This window comes from Rattus norvegicus, chromosome 13 (assembly GCF_036323735.1).
Source record: "Rattus norvegicus strain BN/NHsdMcwi chromosome 13, GRCr8, whole genome shotgun sequence".
Classification (NCBI taxonomy): domain Eukaryota; kingdom Metazoa; phylum Chordata; class Mammalia; order Rodentia; family Muridae; genus Rattus; species Rattus norvegicus.
In genome coordinates, this window is record NC_086031.1 from 106920891 (window position 1) to 106944342 (window position 23452).

The following is a 23452-nucleotide window of genomic DNA, read 5'->3' on the forward strand; positions in this document are numbered from 1 at the left end:
CTCACAACTAAACTCCACAGATTCGCTCTCAAACTTTGACCCCAGCTTCAGTAGCAACTCCCTCTTGACACTGGTATGGCTTGTTAACAATACAGACGTCTGAAACTTACTTCAGCTTACCTCTGGGATCTTTTCAATTCTTCCAATTCTATGGAAGAATTAAAGATGTAATATATACATCTCTAATGTATATATTATGTAAATCAAATACGCGCGCATGTAGATATTATACTGTGTGTTATGTCATGAGAGTTAATATTATTAGTTATAATTGGAGTAAGAGAACCTGTATTTACCTTGACCAGGTTCATTACCAAATTCAATAAATGTGGAGACTGTAGAAGAACATGAACACATTTGTCTAGATTACAAGCATAACATGTACTACAGGCAGGACCTTGAGTGTTATACCCCCCTGATTACTGCTACTCTCAGCTCCTTGGTCTGTGGTAGCAATCGCTTCTGCATGCCTACTGCTGTGATCTGAGCTGCTCTGCCCTGCCTTCCCTACTATACCAGACTGAAGCACCCTGGAACCATGATCCAATATTTTTTCTGTTTTCTTCAGGTATTCTGTGCCAGTGACATGGAAAGGAAGTAACAAATCTTACAAATCCAGACCTTCGTTTTCATCATGGCATCTCTACCCTTTGCTTCCCTGTGCTGACCTCAGTTACCAGAACACGTTAAGAGACCAGTTGCAGGAAGGTTGTCTTTATTGGTGGAGTATGGAGTCTGGGGTTCTAATTGCTCCTACAGAGTCACCCAGTCCTTCCACCTGGACCATGTTCTGACATGATGTGGGTGATCTGAGCTCCAGGTAGGTTTTGCTCTCTTGTCCCTTTTCCTCACTGTTGGCTTGTCTCAGATATTTATTAGCATCTCTTTACTTGTCTGTCTCTCCCCTAAATTCTATGACACTGCTCCCTCCATCTCATTGCTCAATACACAGGTTTATATGTTTTAGGCAATCTCCACTTTTACATGAGCAAAAAAGTAAAAACAAACACATGAATTCAGTCTGGCATGTTGATCAGAAGTTGTTTTGTTTCTTATGGTTTCATTCTATGAATCACGAAATTAAAAAAAAAAAAATCTCCCACCTGGCATGTGGCGGGGTAGACCTAGATGGAAATGATACATTTCTTCATGCAAAACGTATTCCTAGGGGAACGGAAAAGATGAATCAAGATATCTTTTCAAGATGTTGGATTCTAACAGTAGTAAGCTAGGAACCTACTGAATTAACATAAACACACACACACACACACACACACACACACACACACACACACCCAACCAGACAAAACTACCAAGTTTCCCAAGGTAGAAGGGATGTACACATTTTATAACATCTTTTGGGGGGTCTTGAGAAATGGCTCAGGGATTATGAGAAAACTAAGATGAATCATTCCTTATCTTGACAGGTAACAGTTGGAAAGGAAAGGCTATGCCCTTGATGGCTCTCAGGGCATCAGCTTTACTCCTGTATACACTGTGCTATTTATGAAGAAGAAAGTCACTCTCCTCAATGTTTTCCACACTTGGGAATCCCCACAAATTATCACTTCTCCAGTGTTGGGGAGAAGAAAGGGTTAGAAAGAGGTGTGGAGAGAGGACAGGCTAGTCATAAGACATCCACCTAGACTGTTTGGTTTGACTGCTCAGTAAGCTTTTCAGCCATCTCCAGTATGTGAATTGCTCATTTACCATAGTCTAAAATAATTTTAAATCCCTCAATATTTTCATTTACAATGGCTTTTTTCTTTGTATATATTCCCATCTTCACATGTGCATGTGTGGGTATACATGTTTATGCACTGGGAGGGGGTTGATGTTAGGAATTATCTTTGATCACTATTCCACTTTATCCACAGAGGCATGGTCTCCCCACCAAACCCAGCTGGCTTGCTCTGTGGATATCATCTCCACCTTCTAAGGCTGGGATTACAGGAAGGTTGCTCAGCCTAGCCAGCATTTTCATGGATTCTAAAGATCCTAAGTCCAGTCTTCCTGCTTGTGGGCATGAACCACTGAGCCATCTTCTAGCCCTTTGTATACTTATAACAAATACAATAATCTTGAAAATTTAAGCCAACATAGTTTAAAATTTCCCCTAATGTGTGCTGTTCTGTCACCTGAATCAGTATTTTATGTCCTTGAAGAGATGCAGACACCAGTTGACAGGACTGCCAAATGTTTTTTCTGCTTTTCATACTGAATGAAAGTACTCTTGAAAGTCCAAAGAGAACATGTCACCCTTCTTACCACCCTCTTCCCTCCCTAATACCCAACTGTGGTGGTTTGAATGAGAATGATCTGCCATAGGTTACAATAATTGTACACTTGATTTCCAGTTGATGGCATTGTTTGGGAATCCTTTTTTGGTGGTGCATCCTTGCTGGGGGAAGTCTGTCACTAAGGGCAGGATTTGAGTGTTTCTTGTTTTTGTGCTTGTGCTTGTGTTTTAGGTGTAAGCTCTCAGCTCGCTGTTCCTGCCACCATGGCTGTCACTTGGTGCCATGCCTTCCCGCCATGATGGACCCTTGTCCTTTCCAGAACCCAGAGCCAAAATAGATTATTTCTTCCATTAGTTGGTTTTGGTTGTGCTGTTTTATCACAGTAATAGATGCCAACATTGAAGACCTGAACACAGCTCTAGACAGGAGGCCTTTAAAAATGACAAAACTATTCCCCCTTGCCTGGAGAGAGAATGTTCAGCTCTTCTAGAGCTTACACTGGAGTAGGTATCAGGAGATTCCAGTGAGGTACAAAGCTTGACCCAAAGGGACCTAGCTGTCAGTCAGGAACTGAAGAAGATTGTTAGCATCCAGACTAGCACTGTGGTTATGAAGGATAAAGATGAACCCTTCCCAGCTGACAGTAAATCAGAAGTCCCATTTGCAAATTTTGCAAATTAGCGGCACCTTGCAGTTTTGTCTTCTATGTAAAAACTGCTGTTTTAAATAATAATAGGTTATTTAAAAACTCTTTATGGTCTGGCAGTATGCTAAGTACTTGCCTAGATTATCTTTTTGTTCTGTTTCCCCCTTAGTGTTATGCAAAGACACTATTTCAGAGGTAATGGAGATTTGAGAAAGATAAATGCCTTGCTCCTGATGACCTGTTCCGAGTGTAGGAGGACAGGACTCAAGATCAGCTAAGATCTCAGCCTCTGCAAAGCTGTGTCACCTCTGAGGTACTTCACTGTCTCTGTTCTGTTCTAGCCTTCAGCTATCCTTACCTGCCCTCTAATCAAAAGAGGATAAACTATGTACAATGTACAAGCCATTTACACTAGTTCAGAGATGAGCAACGTATTTGAAACTCATTCAGTTTAAACTGCTTCCAAGGCAGAAAGTGTGTGTGTGTGTGTGTGTGTGTGTGTGTGTGTGTGAGAGAGAGAGAGAGAGAGAGAGAGAGAGAGAGAGAGAGAGAGAGAGAGAGACACAGACAGAGACACAGACAGAAAGGTCTGGGAAGGCCTCACACAAAGGCTGCAGAATGATATGAGAATACACAGCTTTGGGTAGAGACTTAAGATGCTAAAAGACAGGCGATATATGAAGTTGTATGCTGAAATAGATTTAACAGAACATGTATGGATGAGCACAGGTTATGTATGAATAAAAAGCCTCATGCTTTTGTATACCACTTGTTGCAACTTTAAACTACTCTGGCCCATAATCTCCCTTGTGTGTGTATGTCTTTCTAACAAACTGTCTGTTGATTCTAGATGTTATCTAGGTGTCTGTCTTTAGCATATAAGAACCTGGAGTACCTCTGGAGATATTCACAACCCCTAAATCTGCTGATAGTAATATGATTTCCAGAAGCTTCAGGCTGAAAACCCTGTGTTCCAGCATCTTAAAGGACTTAGCTTGGCTACCATGACTAATAGATCAATATTAATGAAAAGCAGAGATTGACCAAATGTCAATTGGCTACACTGGGAAGAAGAACAGATATAGGGATGCAGAGACACCAAGTCACTTTTCAGGGGCCAGATATGAAGTTTGGGTTTCAATAGAAGATTTTGAGTGGGGCAGAAGTCAACAGAATCAAGCAGTCCTGGTCAGCTTGAACTGGTTGACTGCTCTCTTAGCTCTGGTTCTGCAAGATGGTCTAAAAAAAATCCTGTCATTCCTCAGGATCTGTAAAATGATTCTCTACTCCAGAGTTTAGTATCATCATCATGGATTATTATCTCCTGTGTATCGCTTGTACATGTAAGTGTCTGTCTGTCCGTCCATCCTGAGAATGCCAGGTGATTCAGGAAAGGTTAATGAAATGACTTACTTCTATGCCCTTAGTCAGAGTAAGGGAGACAGACATAAAATGAAGGTAGATGCCAGGTTTTCTTTCTGATTTGGTTCCGGTAGGCCCAAGTGAGGAGCCCGTGTTTTTCAGCAAAAGCGGTTTCTCATTGCCTATTTTACTACCTCAATTAGGCACTTAAAATTTTAAAAACTTTATTAAGGTATAATTTATATAAAAGCCACCCCCATGGAAGTGCATGATTTGATAGTGACTTTTACTAAACATACTGAGTTCTGTCTTTACCCCCACCCCAGCGTCTTCTTCCTACACTCTGTATAGTTATGCCCTTGCTCTCAGCCCTAGACCATCCCTGCACTTTCTGTTTGTGTATACATTGCCTGGTTAAATGCTGCATGCCAACAAATTCTGGAAGGCTGTGGCATTACTTTACACCTGGCTTCTTTCCTGTTACTTCCCATTGGTCAACAAAGCTAAAAGCTCCCTCTGTGATTTCCAGGCTTACTACTATCTGGCAGGCTTGCAGCTGAATAGGGAAAAACAGAGTCCAGAAATCACCTGCTCTTATGGGGTCATTCGATTTTTCATACAGTCAGAGGCAACTTAATGGAAGTCTTTTCAAGAAATGGTTTTAGAAGAATTGGACACTTTTATTCACCAGCCCCGCCCCCCCTTTCCCCTGACACACAACAAAAGCCTGAAAAGCCCTGCTCTCCAAACTACTCCAAGCCCCTGCTCTAAACAAGAGCTTTAAACTATTGTTGGGAAAACAGAGGAGCCACAGATTAGAAGAAAATATTTGCAAGCCACACATTCCCCAAAGGACTAGCAACCATATTACATATATAGAGAACTGTCTTAAAATCACAATGATAAGGAAACAAACGAACCAGAAAGAAAATGGGTAGAAGGTCTGAACATAAAGTACAGCAAACAGCTACATGCTCAACACTAGTCATCAGAGGAATGTAAATCAGGTCCATAACATGCCACTGATGTGTTAGATTGGCAAACAATAGAAAACCAGCACAAAACAACCTTCTACAGCAAGCGCTGGCAGGAATCAAAGCACTTGACATCCTCTACATCTCAGGGCAATGTTATAGCTTGTGGTGGTAAATCTTGACTATCAACTTGATGAGATTTAGAATCACCATGGAAACAGACTTCTAGGCAGGTTGGGAAAGCGGTACCTAGGCTGGGTTAGTGGAGGTGGGCGGGCAGCACCATCCACTGGCAGGGTCTAGGACTGAGTGAAAGGAGAAGGCCTGCTATCACTAGTTTCACCTCTGCCTCCTGGGGCAGCAACGTGTCCAGACACATCATGCTCCTCCTGCCGTGTCTTCTTTGCCATGACATCTTAGAACTGTGAGACCAGAACAAATTCCTCCTTTCTTACCTTGCTCTGGTCAGGTGTGTCATCATAGCCAAAGGAAAATAACTAATACACAGACAGACCCTTTGGAAGACTGGCCTTTCATAATAAGGTTAAACATGTACTTAGCACATGACCCAATGATTCTACTCCTAGCTACTTTCTAAGAGACATGAAAACTTATATCCCCGTGGAATTGGAGGTCATTTCTTATAGACATCTTACCTATGGTTCCATCAAGCATATGGTCCACCAAATGCAGCCTGGTACACCTGTGCCGTGATTACCACTCAGAAATAAAAAGGAACAGTCCTTTGTGTACAACCTGGATATATCTCAAATGTACAACGTGAAGGAAAAGAAACCAGACTTGGAAGGTCACAGGTTGTTTAATTCCATTTACATGACATTCTCCGGGAGGGAAATCACAGAAAAAAAGTCTAGTGGTAGGTCAGGTAGGGAGCTAGATCACGGAAACATATGGACTTAAATGTGTAAGTTGGATATCCAGGCTGAGCTGAGCATTCTGGAGTGCTTGCAATCCCAGGGCTGGAGGAGCAGAGTGAGTATGGACATTACTTGAGTTAGAGCAGCCGCTTGTTTTGGAGAGGCTGAGTTCCTTGGGGGAGAACTCATTTATGCCAATCTCAGATTTTAGCACCAGATTGGATGAAAATCCAAAAGGAAGGACATGCCTGCTCCTAGGTGTGGTGGGGGAAAAAGTTTATTGTAGATAAAAGGGAGAGCACAGCCAGAGGCAGGGATATCTGGGAGTGTCCAGAGTGGACATGACCCTGAGTTGGCCCTGAGGAGAGGAGAGAGAGGAAAGGGAAGAGGGGAGAGGAACCTCCGACCAAGAGACTGGCATAACAAAATGGCTGGATTATAGAGGGGCCAGAGGAGCTTGAGGAAGGGAAGTCAAGCCCAATACCTGGGTAGGAGCAGGGTATGCCAGCTAGGAAGGCCCCTAACTGGAAGAGACTGAGGGTCAGCTAGCATCTGCCTTGACATGTTAATGGACGCCTCAGTTATTAGCCTTCTGTCCTGCATTTGAGACCATATACCCAGGAACTGGTAGCCCAGTCAGACTTCTTGAAGGGCTCCAGACCTGTGAGAGTTCCTGTTTCAAAATACAAGCTGGACAGTGCCTAAAGAAGGACACCTGAGATTAACCTCTGGTTTCCACATGTCTATGTATATACATGACTAGGCACCTTCACCCAAATGTGTATAAACGCACATACAAAATTGGAGGTTACTGAAGGTTAACACTGTGGGTGGGGAGATGTTAAAAAAGACACATAGGAGAACTGAGAGAAGCTGTCCTGTATCTTGATTGCAGAGGGCAGTAACTGGAGTGGGGGCATCTGCTTACCTCAAGAGACTGGACACTGCCTTTAAGTCACCCTGTGCTAAGCCTGAAAAGATAACCTCAGGGCTCTGCTCAACAGGAGCACTTACCAGTTAGCAAACCCAGATTCCGGTAACCTTGACATATGGGGAAAGTATCTTCCTTTAGCTAATTATTAAGTATTCAATATAAGAAAAGGCAGCTTACCAAATTTAGCTTGATTAGAAGACACACACAATTGTATTCCTCTCGTACAAATCTAAATACAGCTTTTCTGGCCACGTTTCTAGGCATGATCACATTTTCCCTCCTCTGATACAGCTGTTAAGCCTGTGAGGTCCTTGGTTTCTGCTCCAGCTCTGATCCCCTTTCAGTCAAGCTTTCTGGTGTGCATACAGTATAGTTCAGTTGCCTCACTTCACAGCCTTTGTTGTGCCTGAGCACAGCGTTTTTGCAAATCATGTTAAATTTTGTTTGCCCAGAATAACAATAGGATGCTGAAAATACATGTCTATTCTATTCATGCGCTCCCCCAACTCTTCTAGTAACAGAGGAGTCTAATGCACTCCGTCCTCCAAGGAAGCTTCTGGTAAAACAGGAGTAGTAGTATGAATAATTAAAAATGTGATATTTACTCCAGGAGAAAGATAAATCTTTGAAAAGTCTCTGCCAGCGGAAAGCTTCCACAGTCAGATATCATAACCTTCCAAATACATCCTCGGTCTTCTCTGTGTCAAGGGATTTCAGTCAACTGTTAATGAGATAAAGATGCTCAACCTGATCGTTAGGGTGAGATGGGCTGAAAACTTCCTGTTGTATCTCATCGTTCTCCATTGTGAATAGCTAGTAGGTAACAGATGCTTAGCTTAGTGCCAAAACCAGAGCTATAAAAACACAGAATCAAACCAAACAAAACAAGCAGATTCAGGATGAGGAACATATTATGAGATTTGATTTTAAAATCTCCAGACCTTAAGCGGTTAACTTATTTGTTAGAAGCAGATTTCTTTTTAATGTCATTGGTCATCTCACCCATCATTAGTTTACAATTGTGTGCTTGTGTGAGTGGGTGTACACATGTGTGGGTAGAGGCCAGAGGCTGATGGTGAATAGCTTCTCTCAATTGTTTTCCACCTTCGGTGTGTTGGCTTATTTGTTTTTAATCCACCTTTGTTTTTTGAGACAGGATTCCTCACTGAATCTGACACTCATCACTTTGGCTAGGCTGGTCCACCGATGAGCTTCAAGGATCTGATTGGCTTCCCTGACACCCCTCCCCCAGCTCTTGGTTTTCAGACATGAGGGGCGTACTGTGTACTGGGATGGTGGTGAGGTAAGATTTACCAGAAAGTTTAAAACACATGCACCTGGTACTGGGATTGCCTAGCATGGTGAGGCCCTGGGCCCTAGCATGGTGAGGAGGCAAACAAAAACCAAACAAATGGCACGTACTTGGATCCGACAAGTTTATCCTGATAAATATCTTGAGTGTGAGGCAGAGTCAGGTCTCAGTGCACATGCTTTCAGTTTTGCTATGATTGCTGTGGCTTTCTGGCTTGGTGAGATGACCCTTTTGTCTTTATGCAAAGCCCTGCTTTCTTGTTAACACCGAGGGTGAAGTACCACCTGACAGTTGGTGAAGGGAGATACAGATACATACACCTGCTCAAAGGTGCTAAGCTGGAAAACTATTTCTTCCTACACTATTGAAAAGTTGTTTGGATTCCATCTGAGGCGAGCAGGTATGTGTGAGCGATTAGACATGTAGCTGAAAAGGGCTTTCTATTATTAATAGTCTGAGATGCATGACTTCCAATTAGGCCTGAAGCAAACACATAAACCTTACCCATTATTCATCATCGCGTTAGTGGTTTATTGCATATAAATAGTTTGTGTAAACTCTCTCTGATTTGCTATGATCCCACTGGACAGATTTTATGACTTTCCTATGGTTTTGCACTTTGTCTTAATATCATTTTTTGAGTACCCCTTTGAGTTTCTATTACAGCATTTAAGAACCCGCAGCACTTTGGAGCAGGAGGAACGCCTAACTCACAGAGACCTGCCGCCAGCTATGCTGCCATCTTTCGCCTGCTTTTCCTCATTGATTTTTCTGGAAAGTTAATTAAGCTAAAAGCTGTGCTGACACCTTGTATCTAAAAGAATGTGAAGAAAATTTACCAGGTCAAGAGAATATGGATTACACACATCTACGCATACTCTAGCATGCATCTGTATCACCCGAGTCTACACCAATCTCCAATTTGTGTCTTTATCACTTGAGCATAACATGTGTCTGAATCGACTTCGCCATTTTTAGGGGTGGAGTTTTTCCCTAGTTGTCTTCAGTTCCCTAATTCATTGTTTAGCGGCTCTTACCCACATGCTATGTGGAAAAATGTTCCCATTTCAAGTCCTGTGATCAGACTGCATAGATCTTTCTAAAATAAAAGAAGAATTTAAAATGCTTCACTTTTTTCTGTCTCTTTAGTTCATTATTTAGAAACTGGGTAGGAACTATACCTTTTATTGGAATTCTGTGTAAATATCTAGCAACTGGAAGGTAGTTTTGTGTGTGCAAAGTGGGTTGTAAGTGTATATGCATACGTTTGAGGAGAGGACATTAGGTGTCCCATGCTTTCACTCTCCACATTATGCTGAGACAGGCCTCTCACTGAACTTGAAGCTAAACTGGCAGCTGGCAGTCCCCAGCAGTCCCCAGCAGTCCCCAGTAGTCCCCAGCAGTCCCCAGCAGTCCCTAGCAGTCCCCAGCAGTCCCTAGCAGTCCCCAGCAGTCCCCAGCAGTCCTCAGTAGTCCAGTCTCTGCCCTCCCCACATCTCATACCTAACAGAGCATACACTCAATCAAAAAAATTTTTTTGTGAGCTCTGAAGATTTATATACAAGTTCTCATGCTCAGAAAACTATCTACCGAAGGCAAGCACAGTTCAATGTATTCTAAACTTCATCGTTTAATAAGTAAGGTCCATAACACATAGACAAGTCAGCTGCAGAGGCCATCAGCACTCATCTACTAGGTACCAGAACCTGCATACACATTTAAATCTATCTGTGTAGCCTTGGCTGTCCTGAAACTCACTCTGTAGGTTGGCCGCAAACTCATATAGATCTGCCTGCCTCTGCCTCCCAAGTGTTAAGATTAAAGACACAGTCTCATATATAACTCAAGTTGGCTTTGAACTCATAATCTTCCTGCATCAGCCTCTGGAGTACTGGGATTACAGGTACACAGCATACACCCAGCTGTCTTTTTTGTTATACCGTAATAATTTTTGTCATACTGTTATGAGCTAGCCTTGAAATAGCAAACTCTCCTGACTAATTGACTAATTTCTGAGGTTTCTGACCCTACCCAATCTTTGACAAGGATTCCTGCTTTAGTTTCTTCTTTTACTGTGATAAAATAATGGAGGTGAGTTTCCTTGAAGAAAACGGGTAGCTCAGAGTTCTGGAGGTTCAAGGACACCATTAGCTGTGATTTAGCCTTAGGAAGGAAGGCATTCCCATGGTGTGTGTGTGTGTGTGTGTGTGTGTGTGTGTGTGTGTGTGTCACATGCCACAACACAAGTAGAGGACAGCTTCCAGGAGTTAATTCTCTCTTCTCACTGTGGATTCTGGAGACTGAACTCAAGTTGTCACACAAGTACTTTATTTACCTGCTAAGCCATCTCACCAACCCACAATCTCCAACTCTTTTTTTTTTTAAGATTTATTATATTTAAGGACACTGTAGCTGTCATCAGACACACCAGAAGAGGGCATAGGATCCCACTGTAGATGGTTGTGAGCCACCATGTGGTTGCTGGGATTTGAACTCAGGATCTCTGAAAAAGCATTCAGTGCTCTTAACCACTGAGCCATCTCTCCAGCCCCCCACAATCTCCAACTCTTAAAGGTCCCATCTGCATTTCCATATTGCCTCAGTAAGGACCAGGTATCCAATATGTGAACTTTCACATTTTATCTGAAGCAGAGGAGTTCTGTTCCCTAGGTATTCTTGAGAATACTTAAGAATATACATTGCTGGGCAGTGGTGATACACACCTTTAACCCTAGCACTCAGGAGGTAGAGGAAGGCCAATATCTGTGAGTCTGAGGCTAGCCTGCTCTAGGACAGTCAGGGCTACACAGAGAAACCGCCTCAAACAAAACAAAAAAGAGTACATACATATAGACACACGTACATATACATACATATACATACAGACAAACATACATTTCCATACACACACATGTATATGTACATGCACACACAAATACATGTGCACATACATATACACATACCTACATTCACATGCACACATATTCATACCCACACATATGTACATATGCATATATACACATACATATTATACATACACACATGCATACATTCATACACACACATATATATGCACACAAACATACACAGGCATAATACACACACATGCACACGAACACATATACATGCACACACACATACATGGATACATACACATGCACACACACATATACACTCCTCTACTTACTCTTGGGCTTCACTGATCTGTGTTCAAAGGGAGAGTGCCAGTTTTTCTCTGGACTTGTATGGATCCATAGCCAGTTCACAGATAGGACAGTTAACCACACTGTTGTGAGGACAATATGGGAAGGAGAACGAGCCTTTGATTCTGCTCTCCACCGTTGGAATAGCAATGCAATAACTGTCTTATCCCTGTGCTGCCACTGGATGCTGGCAGCTATTTTCACAGCAGTCTTCAGATAATTGTCTTTAGTGAATTGCATCAAGGAAACTCCTCATTCTATACAATTCGATACATCTAAGGGAGCTCAAGATATCCATGCAGAGAAGCTGTAAGGACAAAGGGGTGGGGAATCTGAGGTGCTTCAGGTGTAAAGGTCATAGAATTGGAATAATTTCATCATGGAGCACAGGTGACTATTCCTTTCCCATCCTGTCCTAACTTCTGACTCACAGATACATAAGCAAAACAATGGTTGCTTTTGTTTTAAGCCAATAAACCTTGGGGTTTATTTTTCAATAGTTAATTAAGAGGTAGCCCTCTTTCCTGCTGAGCTCTCATTGTTGTTCCCTGAGATCAAGACAAGTCCATCAGAAATGCCACTTCCTTCTTAGGCCTCACTGAATCATAGAACTGTGTTCTCTCTTCTTCCCCCACTAAGAAGGACTCCTCTGCCTACTTGTGAAGTCACAGGCGCAAAGTGATACAGCAGAACTTTAGCTGCTCCTCCATACTTTTATACCTCTGAACTACAAGTCAGTCCACAGAAGATTCTAGCAGTAAACAGTAGTAAAGAGAAGCTTCTACACAAATAAAGCATTCCATTATAAACAATTATGTTCAGTGAATACATAACAATATTGACTTTAAAAATCTGTGCTTACGTGTACATATGCTAGAAGGTGTGCAAATACGTTCAGTTGTGTAGTGGCCAGAAGTCAGCGTTGGATGTCTTCTTTGATTGCTGTCAATCTTAGTATTTTGAGAGAGTCTCTCACCGAACCTGGATCTCACCAATTTAGCTAGTCTGGCTTGTCAGGAAGTCCTTGGAATGTACCTGTTTCTGCCTCCTCAGTGCTGAAATTACAGGCCCGTGCCAGTGTTTGGCTTCTATTTGAGTGCTGGGGATCTAACACAGGCCATTATGATTATATAGCAAGCATTTACTGACTAAGCTAACCTTTCACTGAAGTGATTTTTTAGACAATATTTAATGTATCAATCAACATTTCAACTTTTAGTAAATATGAAAGCCGGACAATGTTTTTAGGCCCGTTGAGGCGACTTAGTGGCCAGAGAATGATAAAGCAGACTTTGTACCATGAGTTTCTCAGCGACATCAGTGTTTGGCCTTCAGTTCATGGTACTTCAGCAGGAGCCCAGGATGGTCAGAGGACAAGACCAGGAAGAGATGTGTTAGGTTTGTACACATAAGTACACTGCGACAACCACCTGGGAGGACCCACTTAAAAAGGGAATTTACTTAGGTTCACATCTCCAGAGGTTTCAGATTATGGCATTGAGTTATTACTTTGAGTGCACTGAAGCAGAACAGCATGGTGGCAGTCAGGCAGTAAGGACAGAGGGAGGAGCTCAGGGTCCCAATGTCCCTACCAAACTCATGCCTCTAAAGACCTTCAACTTTAATAATTCTCAGGAGCATTAGCAACCAAGCTTCTAGTGGGCTTTTCAGGGACTTTAAAACCTAAATAAGGGGGTCCAGTGAGGTGTAGGATTAGCACTGCATAGATCCAGATAGGAGCTCCTCAGAGGGGCCCAGAGTCAAACAGAACTGTGGTTTGAGATGCTTTGAGATGCATCTGTGAGGCTGAAGTCTGGTAAGTCTGTGTATATAAATTAAAACATTTAAGACAACCTCTCAGTATAATCTTACATGGTCCATACACTGACACTCAGCCTGGAAGGGAACGGTTCCTTTATGCACAGAATACTTCTGCTGTTCTTTCTGTGTGTTGAGGGTGTGTATTTTTTTAAAAAAGATTTATTTATCTTATGTATATAAGTACACTATAGCTGTCTTCAGTCATACCAGAAGAGGGCATTGGATCCCATTATGGAAGGTTGTAAGCCACCATGTAGTTGCTAGGAATTGAACTCAGGACCTCTGGAAGAGCAATCAGTGCTCTTAACTGACGAGTCATCACTCCAGGCCAACAGGGTGTGTATTTTTAATGTGCCCCTTCCTAAGCAGTTGCCAGGCACACAAAGTCTAAAATAGGCTAACAAAAGAGCCAGGAAGCTACAGCCTTTTCCTCAGCTCCTTAGTACCTGGCCTCCTAGATGCTCAAGACACTGCTCCTGTTGCCACATCTAAATCAAGAAGAGATCAGAAAATCTTCACTGGGAGCATAGAGTGCTTGAAGTGGCAATAAGACAGCCATGACACCAATAGGCTTTAAGAAATGAAGACTGAGAACTACTAGCTTGTCCAAGAGATTTCTCTTCCAAGTCTAGGCATAGCTCTGTCTCTTAGGGTGCTTGCACATTTTTTCTTTTCTTGATGCAGGGTCTCATGTACTCCGGACAGGCCTTTAACGCACATGTAGCAGAGCTCTTAATGTTCCTGCTTCTATCTCCCAAGTGCTGGGATTATGAGTATGTACCACCTCCTGGGTTACTTTCTTTTTTGGTAAGCATTTCATTTCAAATCATGATCCCCCACCTGACATCCTGAAATACAGACTGTGAGTCATGTGTGATTTCAGAGGTTTTTCAAATATAATCCTTCACTTGATATCAACACTGCTGCATTCAGAGCTCCAATCAATCCAGTCTGGCAGGCATTGTATTTCAAAACTATCACACAAAGAAATTTCCCTTTCAAGACACTTCCCTCCATTGCTGTCAAAGAGAAGCCCATTTAGAGCAAAATCAAAATCAAGGGAGCAGAAATAAGTCTGCGGGGAGAAAATGAGTGTTTGCAGGAAGAATGAGAAGACAATGGAAGCATCCACTCGGAGTCAAGTGGAGACCAGAGCTCTCTGCGCGATGGCACAACCAAGTGCACTTTGACCTCCGAGGCTTCCTGCAGACTACCGGCAACATGGATAACGTCAAAAGATTCTTGTCTTGCCAATGTTCTCAGTAACAGAGCAGTCAATCAAAGATTCACAAAGTCTCATAAGACTCTGAAAAGTGGTTTAATGCCTAGAGCAAGGAGAGGAGTCCCAGGAGCTGCCGAGGATGCCTGCTGAGGGACCACACATGGCATGAAGAGGGGGACCCTTGCCTGTTCTACAAGAGCATGCCCATGAACCTTTCTCGTGCTTCTACCTCCAAGTTGAACAATCAAATAATCGTCCTTTCTTCTGCCATTAGAGGAGAAAATACTTGGTGGTGGGAAGAACAGAAGGCCCTGGTCCTAAAACCCATGGTCCTATCTGGAGGCAGCTCTTCCAGGCATATCTGCCATACAAGTTTGTAAAATATTCTTTTAATATGCTTTAAAAGTTAATCCTATCACTGTGACTGGCAACTCACCTACAGGACAACTACGTATGGAGAAACAGTCTAGCGAAGCGTGCCGATATTTCGGTAACGTGTGGGTAACTGCTTCTTCCTTTGCCTAGAAGTCAAGTGCCCCATCTGAGTGTAGTGCCCAGGGTGTCTGAAGCTGCCTGACCACTTACCTCCTGGTGCTTGTGTGGCTTTCACTCTCTTAGCCAGTGAGGCTGCTCTTCTGTGTGCTTTCAACCAGTAACACTGATTTTAGTTGACATTTTTACCTAGTTTTTCTTGTCCTTCCTGCTATGAGAGGTAGGAAGCTGACAAGAGGGGAAAAACTCAGTAAGTAGAGATAAAGGTGAGGACAATAATGACAGAAGCAAAAGCAACAAATATAATTGTCTATTAAGTACCTCTCAGTTTCTTAAAAGTCTATACTTGAAGCTTGGCATGGTGGTGCATACCTGTAATTCCAGCTCCCAGGGGCCTGAGGCTGAAAGGTGGCAAGTTCTAGGCCAGTCTGGGCTACACAGACAGATTCTGCTAAAAAAAAAAAAGTAAAAGGACTGTAGGGATGGCTCAGATGTTAAGAGCACTGGCTGCTCCTGCAGAGGACCTGGGGTCAGTTTCCATCAGTGTTCCAGTGGCTCACAGCTGTCAGTGACTCCAGTCCCAGAGGATCTGACTCCCTTCTCTGGTCTCTGTGAACACCTGCACACGCATGGTTCACATTCAGACAAAGAGGGGTGTGTGTGTGTGTGTGTGTGTGTGTGTGTGTATCTATGTGTGGGTATGTGTATCTGTGTGTGGGTATGTGTATTTGTGTGTGTGTATGTGTGTGTGTATCTGTGTGTGTGTTTATCTGTGTGTGTGTGTGTGTGTATCTGTGTGTAGGTATGTGTATCTGTGTGTGGGTACATGTATCTGTGTGTGTATGTGTGGTTGTATCTTGTGTGTGTGTGTGGTGTGTATCTATCTCTGTGTGTATCTGTGTGTATCTTTGTGTGTGTGTGTGTGTATGTGTGTGTGTGTGTTCAGGGGTAAATGCAGGTACACGTATAAATACAGTGAAGTAAAATTAGAAAGACCATCTTTAAAAACATTAAGTCTCTACCTTTTGGAAACAGAGTTTGTCGAAAGAGATCTTACTAGAGGGGCTCTTGGAAGTGTTGAGTATAATTAATGTTATACTCTGGTTGATTCATGAGAAGTGTCGGAGTTGATTTTTTTCACAGTGATGTTCAATCAAGCATGCTAGCATTAATAATTAACAGCACCAAGGTCTCATAAGATTGCTGGCAGGTGCTAGGGCACTGGAGAAACGCTAATTTCTACTCCGTGCTAGCAAATTTTAATCTTCTTGATTGTGGTAATCTAAGCATTGTAACTGATAAAGTAGACAATGCATTCAATTACATATATCATAATGTTTAAGGAGCTGGAGAGTAGAATTACATACTGACTCAAACAATATTTCGAGAGATGATTTGTTCAAAATATTGTTAAAGAACTCTTTAGGGGCTGCAGAGATGGCTCAGCAGTTATGAGCATTTACTGCACTTGCAGATGACCTGAGTTTAGTTCCCAGCATCCACACTGGGTGACTTAGAACTGCTTATAATCCCAGTTCCCCTGGGGGGACCGATGCCCTCTTATGGCCACTGTGTGCACACACATATGCACATAGATTAAAATGAATAACATTTGAGAACTCTTTAAGTTTCTACCACTTCTTTCCCAATATCTTAGTCACAATCACTAGAAATGGGTTAGTAAGTGGTTCTCATTCTTCTTAATGCTGTGACCATTTAATACAGTTCTTCATGTTGTGGTGACCCCCAACCATAAAATTATTTTCATTGTTTCTTCATGACTGTGATTTTGCAATTGTTATGAATCATGATGCAAATACTTGTGATTTCAGGTTGTCCCTAGCAACCCCATGAAAAGGTCATGTAACCCTCAAGGGGGTCATGACTCACAGGTTGAGAAACCAATCTAATGGTTAGCTCATCAGCAGTATGAAATCTAGGCTTGTGAATAAGACACACATTAAAACTTTTGGTTAGCTGGGCATGGTGGCACACACCTTTGATCCCAGCATTTGGAAGGCAGAGGGAGATGAATCTCTGTGAGTTCAGCCTAGCCTACAAAGAGAGTTCCAGGACAGCCAGGGCTGTTACATAGAGAAACTCTGTCTTGAAAAACAAAAAACAAAATGAAACAAAACAAAACAAAACCCCCCAAAACCAAACAACAACAACTTCCCAAACACTGAACACCAAACCAAACCAATAGGTTACAACTGAATTAATAACCCTTAACAGCAATACGTGAGACTTCCCCACAGCAGCCTTGAATGCTTACATTTCTGGGGCTTGCACTTGGGGAGAACTTTGTTACTATGTCAATGGACAGAGACTGGAAAAGAAGCTCAGACTTACGATGCTGGGACGAGGAATGTCCCACACTTCTTTTGTTCTTCTGAGACACTTCTCTTAGAATGCAGACACAAAGAGAGTTTACACACAGGAGAACTACTGTCGACCATCTCCACAACACCAGTCATGACTTCCAAGGTGAGGCAGCCTGCAGCACTGCAGCCTTAGAACATGTCTGGCCATGCCTCCTCTAATTAGCAACTGCTGGTTTTCTAGCCCTCTGCACTGGGGAGTATGTACTCAGCTGTGTGGAGCTGGAACAGTTTGATAGATGGAGAGAGGGTGCTGCTTACTAACCCTAAAACCCGTAGCTCTTGCTTTGGGACTGAGCATGGGAGAAGTTAGGAGAGCCCTGAGCAGGCAATGGCTTAGTGGGACCCCAAGCATCTAGGTGTGAGAGCTGGAAAGAAAGTAAGGGACCGGTTACTGGAGAATGGGAGCAGGGGCAAATCTTCATGGTGTAGTGGTGCGTGGTATTGTCCCTAAAGTCAATGTTACATTGTTCAAAGCCGTCAGTGACCTGGGCCAGGAGATTTTCAGGAAGAATGCTGACTGGCTATGTGTAAGGAAGAGGATGGCTTGTAATCAGCAATCTCTCCAGATGGCAGAAGTCGAAATGAAGCTGTGGAGCTGTAGCTTGGCACCAGAAGCCAAGGTCCAACTGCAGCTCTGTTAAGACCTCAGAGTCTCACCATGGCACACCGTAATCCTTCCAGACATAACAAATGCACTGAAGAGCTTTTTTAAAAAAAGATTTATTTTATATATATGAGTACACTGTAGCTGTCTTCAGACACACCAGGAGAGGGCACCAGATCCCATTATAGATGGTTGCCAGCCACCATGTGGTTGCTGGGAATTGAACCTCTGGAAGAGTAGTCAGTGCTCTTAACCACTGAGCCAGGTCTCCAGCCCCTGCACTAAAGATCTTAAGGAAGACTTTCTATTAAACAGCAGGCGACATTTGGATGGTTGTGTCTCACAGGTGCCATGAGAGTCCCAGGTGGAAAGCCATGGAGTGATTTGTGAATGTATTCTTTGTCTAATAAGGTGGGATGGAAATGAACAAACAAAACTCCCAAAGGTTTTAAGCAATTTGTAGCTTGGAGCAAGAGGAACAAATATTAACGGGGAAAGATCATTGCCTGTCCTACCCCACAATTTGAGCAGTCAGGAAGTTGTCTTGATGTAGCTGGGCCACTCACTACAAAGGTGTATGGTACTATACAGGAAGCACAGACTTCCTGGGTGATAGTCTTTTTGAGGAGAGCCCACCCAGGACACCCTCTACTTGCTCCATTCTTGCATTTGAGCTATAGGTCAGCAAGCATGCAATTTGTCTCTCCGTATTAAAGCTCCTTAGAACACTTCTCATGGGATCTCCTTCATACTTGGCTCTGACAGGAAATGCCACTATGGTCATAGACCAGCATTTCTGAAAAGGGCTTAGGTTGTCCACACTTTTGTGTGTGTGTGTGTGTGTGTGTGTGTGTGTGTGTGTGTGTGTGTGTATGAATGAATGACTGTGGCCAGGAGGGAAACTGGCAGGCAGTCTCAGTCAAACGAGGCTGCATGTTTCTTATGCTGTGATTTGATTCTTCTCTCATGGTGACCTGTGTAGGACTGTGCTGAATGTCAGCAACTAGCAATACCAGCTTGGTTTTATGATCCTTCTTTCTCCTTCCTCCTTTGTTCTAGCCCTCAACAGTCTGCGTGTTGTGACTCATAAGTCTGGTTTCCAGTTCTTCCTTCCTTCCAGTGTCCCTCTAATGCCTCCTCCGATGTAAAGGGGTGGGGCTAACAAAGTGGAAGTTGCATCATGCGTCTATTTAGTTCAAAGCTCTTGAGTTTTCCTTTGCCCACTGCTCATGTGAAGCACAGTGCACACACTGTTCGCTCACGTGAAACACAGTGCACACACTGTTCGCTCACGTGAAGCACAGTGCACACACTGTTCGCTCACGTGAAACACAGTGCACACACTGTTCTTGGCTATCGCCATGGCACAATCTCTCATCCTTCCATTTTCAGTTGTTGATAAATGATTTCTAATAACCCATCAGTCTGCCTCATATCTTCATGCCTATATTCAAATCATGTCTCATCTAAATTCCCTAGAAACGATACAGCTCTCTCTCTAGGCAGCACTCTTGCCACAGACTCTCACTTAAACAGCTTCTCTGTGCCCTTCCCAAAGGGAGCCCCACACGTCTATAAGGAAGGAATGTCATTTACCAACTCCTGGTACAGAACTGTTGACATTTTTCCTTGTTTGGTTTTCAAAGAGAATGAGACCACACATTTCATCAGGAAGGAAGTGTATCTCATTTTTGTTTAAATACCAAAGCTAAAACATAGTTCCTAACACACAGGATATGTTTAATAGTTATTTGTAAGACAGACGCTCAAGTGAAAAATGGTTTTAACAATAATATTTCATTAAAAAGGCAAGTGATTAAAGCAAAACAAACAAACAAAAAACTAAAACAAAAACCTAGGGACCTGGGGAGACAGTTCAGTGGTAGAGTATTTGTCTAGCACATGTAAGGCCCTGGGCTGGATCCCAGAACCACAGAAATAAACCAAACAACAAGCAATCAAACAAAAACAAACACAAACCAGCCAAACAAAATATGGATATCATTAAATTGACAGCATAATTGATGTTTTAAATGATTAAAGTCTTCAAGTAGTTAGAACTTGTAGGTTCTATCCAGTCAAAAATCAAAAGGAAAAAGATTCATAGTGTGAGAGGGCAGCAGACTTCCTTGGAGACCTAGAGGATGGGAATCTGGGCAGTAGGATGTGTAAAAGGCACTAGGATTATACAGCACAGACATACAAAGAGGATACGCTGAAGACGAGTGTCCGTTCATCCATCACACACAAAGATGGAGCTAAAGACACACAGACACACACTGGGAAAGTGCTAGGAGTATGTCCAGCCCACCCTCCTGTGTCCTAACTTCAGGCCGGGTCCAGCTGCACTTTCATATGAGAACAGGCCTCGAAGGTTAAAGCGTTCCTGAGCAACCTGGCTTGTTTCTACATGGCCAGAACTTGGATATACTTATTCATACTTACAAAGGAACAACAAGCCAGGCATGGAGGCTCAGGTAGAGATGGGTAGATCCTTGGGGCCTAGTCTAGCTGCCTAGTCTGCTTGGTTAGCTCTAGCCATGAGACCATCTTGAAAGGCAGAAAAGAGTAGACAGCATCAGAGGACTGATATCCAGGTCTCTACACTAACACACATGCACACAGGCGCACACATACCTGTATGTACATGAGTGCATGCAGATACACATAAAAGAACAACAATAACAAAAGCTGAACCAAAACGGAGATAAACTATTATTTGATTTGGAAGTTAAACAACACGTTTATAAATAATACATGTGTCACACAAGCTGCAGGAAAAAAATATCTGAACTAAATGAAAACTAAAACAGACATCAAAATCCGCAGGTTTGTGGGATGTGGTGAAAATAGTGCTTGCAGGGAGAGTTACAGCTGCACTTGCATCAGGAGAGAGGGAAGCACCAACATCACTCACTAACTCCCATCTTGGGAGGACATAAAGAACAAGTTAAGCCTAAAGCAAACCAAAGAAAGAAGACTGAAAGCTGAAATCAATATCATTAAAATAAAGATGTCAATAGTAAATATCAACAAAATGAAAAAAATTGTATGAAAAATACGTAGCTAGGCTAGGGAGGAGGGGATGGGAAAGAGGCAGCAGCTGCTGATGTTAAAGGAAGAGTGATATAATAGCAACAGCTACTGTTTCAGAGGAATTGGGTCAATTCCTTTCTCATACACATGACTAAAACTGGCACTAAGAAGTGGGTAATGGGAGCAAACCTGATGAACTGAGTAACAGCCCCCAGAAGGAAAGGCATCAGGCATCAACGGCTTCGTAGAAAAATTTTACCAAACATTTCTTTAAAAAGTCAAGTCATGTCATACCGGTGACTCTCTACACATTCTTCTAGATGCAGAAGGGAGGAGACTGTCTCCACCCAGTCTCTGAGGCCCAACACTGAAGCCAGATGGACACTACAGAGCGATAGAGAGAACCCCCTCAACAATATGTTAGCAGACTGACTCAGGCAACGTACAACAAGAACAGGTGACCACAACCAAATGGGGTTTACTCTAGGCCTGCAAGGCCAGGTCAACACAGAAAATCTATCGAAAGAATCCACCACTTCTGTGGTCTGTAGAAGAAAACCCCACAAGACCATTGGCATCGGCTGTAGAAAGAGTCTTTCCTAAAACCCAGAAGCTATTCATTACGAAAACTCCTCAGCAAGGGCCACATATGTGTAACCGTGAATTCTGTAAATACTGAATAAATGGGAAGACACAGATGATCCTGATCGGATGACCATGCAACTGAGGATGTAATCCTGTGAATAAATAAGTGGAAGACACTTCATGTTCCTGATATGTGCTCGCTAACAACTATGAGAGAAGGAAAGCCTCTAATACTTAAATGAGAAGATAGACTATGCTTCACATATTTACAACTATGCAACTAATGAAATCCTGTAAATAAATAAATAGATGAGAAGATACTTTATGTCCCTGGTTTCAGAGACTTGGTATTAGAAATTACCAACTCTTTTCAAGTTCCACAAATCCCAGTGGAAACTGCAAGAAACCTTCATAGAGATAAGCAGACTGGTTCTAAATTTTATACAGAAAAGGCAAAACCCACCAATAACAGAGATGACAATACTGAAGGACAAAGAATTCTGACAGGACAGAACAATAGCTTCAAAAAGCCTCCCTGTGAAGACAGCACAGTCAGGGAGGACAGGTAGCCAGATATAAAACTAGCAGAGAGCACAGAAAGACACACAAATGAAAGTAGGTATTTGGAGGAGAAATGCTTTCCCCAACAGATGGCACCAGAAAAAAACTGCACACCTACCTTAAAAAAAGAAAAGAAAAGAAAAGAAAAATCAGACAGTCAAGCCTTTTATCTTCCCAAGACTTTTACTCCAAATGGATGATAGACATAAAAAGCAGAAATATAAGAAAATCTGACTGTGGTTTGGTTATGAATTTTAAGATACAACATCAAAAGTGCAACTCATGAAAGAACAAGAGGGATACAGTGAACTTTATTAAAGTTACTACTTCTGCTCAGTGAAAGTCATTGTTCAGGACATGCGGCTATACCACCACCCAAGAGAAAAGTCCTTTCAGAATATTTGGTAAAGGACCTGAAAAAGCACACAGAGAACTGCATCACAGTACCACAGACACACACATACAGACACACACATACAGATACACACACAGACACAGGCACACACAGGCAGGTGCACACACAGACACAGGCACACACAGGCAGGTGCACACACAGACACAGGCACACACACACACACACACACACACACACACACACACACACACACACACACACCTATGTGTACCACTGGCAGGGAACTGTCAATAGGTGAGAGGTCTACTACTCACCTATAGCAATGGCTAACATTGAGAAGAGTGACAAAATTCAATGGCTTGCAGAGGTGCAGAGTAGCAAGAATTTTATGTATTTCACATAAAATGGCTACAGACACAGAGGACTTCAGAGATTCTTCCATTCTATGATAAAAACACTCAACTGTCTTTCTTAAACACCCAGCCTACTGAATTGGTTCATGACTGTTATTTGCCCCCCTTTGTCTGGCATTTAAGGACTTCACCTGTAGTGATCTGTACTTTTATAATTCATTATCATGCAATAGCCAAACAAATATTTCACATTTTTACTAGGGTCTTATAATTTTAAATTGACAGTGATTTCATTTTCAAATAAAAACATTATAAAATATCCGGATACTTTTGGGAATGAAGAGTTGACTTAAATATCGTTTGGCACACTGAAGATCAAAGGAGTTACAAGCAACTTGCAACTACAATGTGACCCTCAGAATAACATGTTATGATGATAAAATGAATCTTTTAATAGTAGAAAATGATAACTTACCGACTTTCTAGCAAG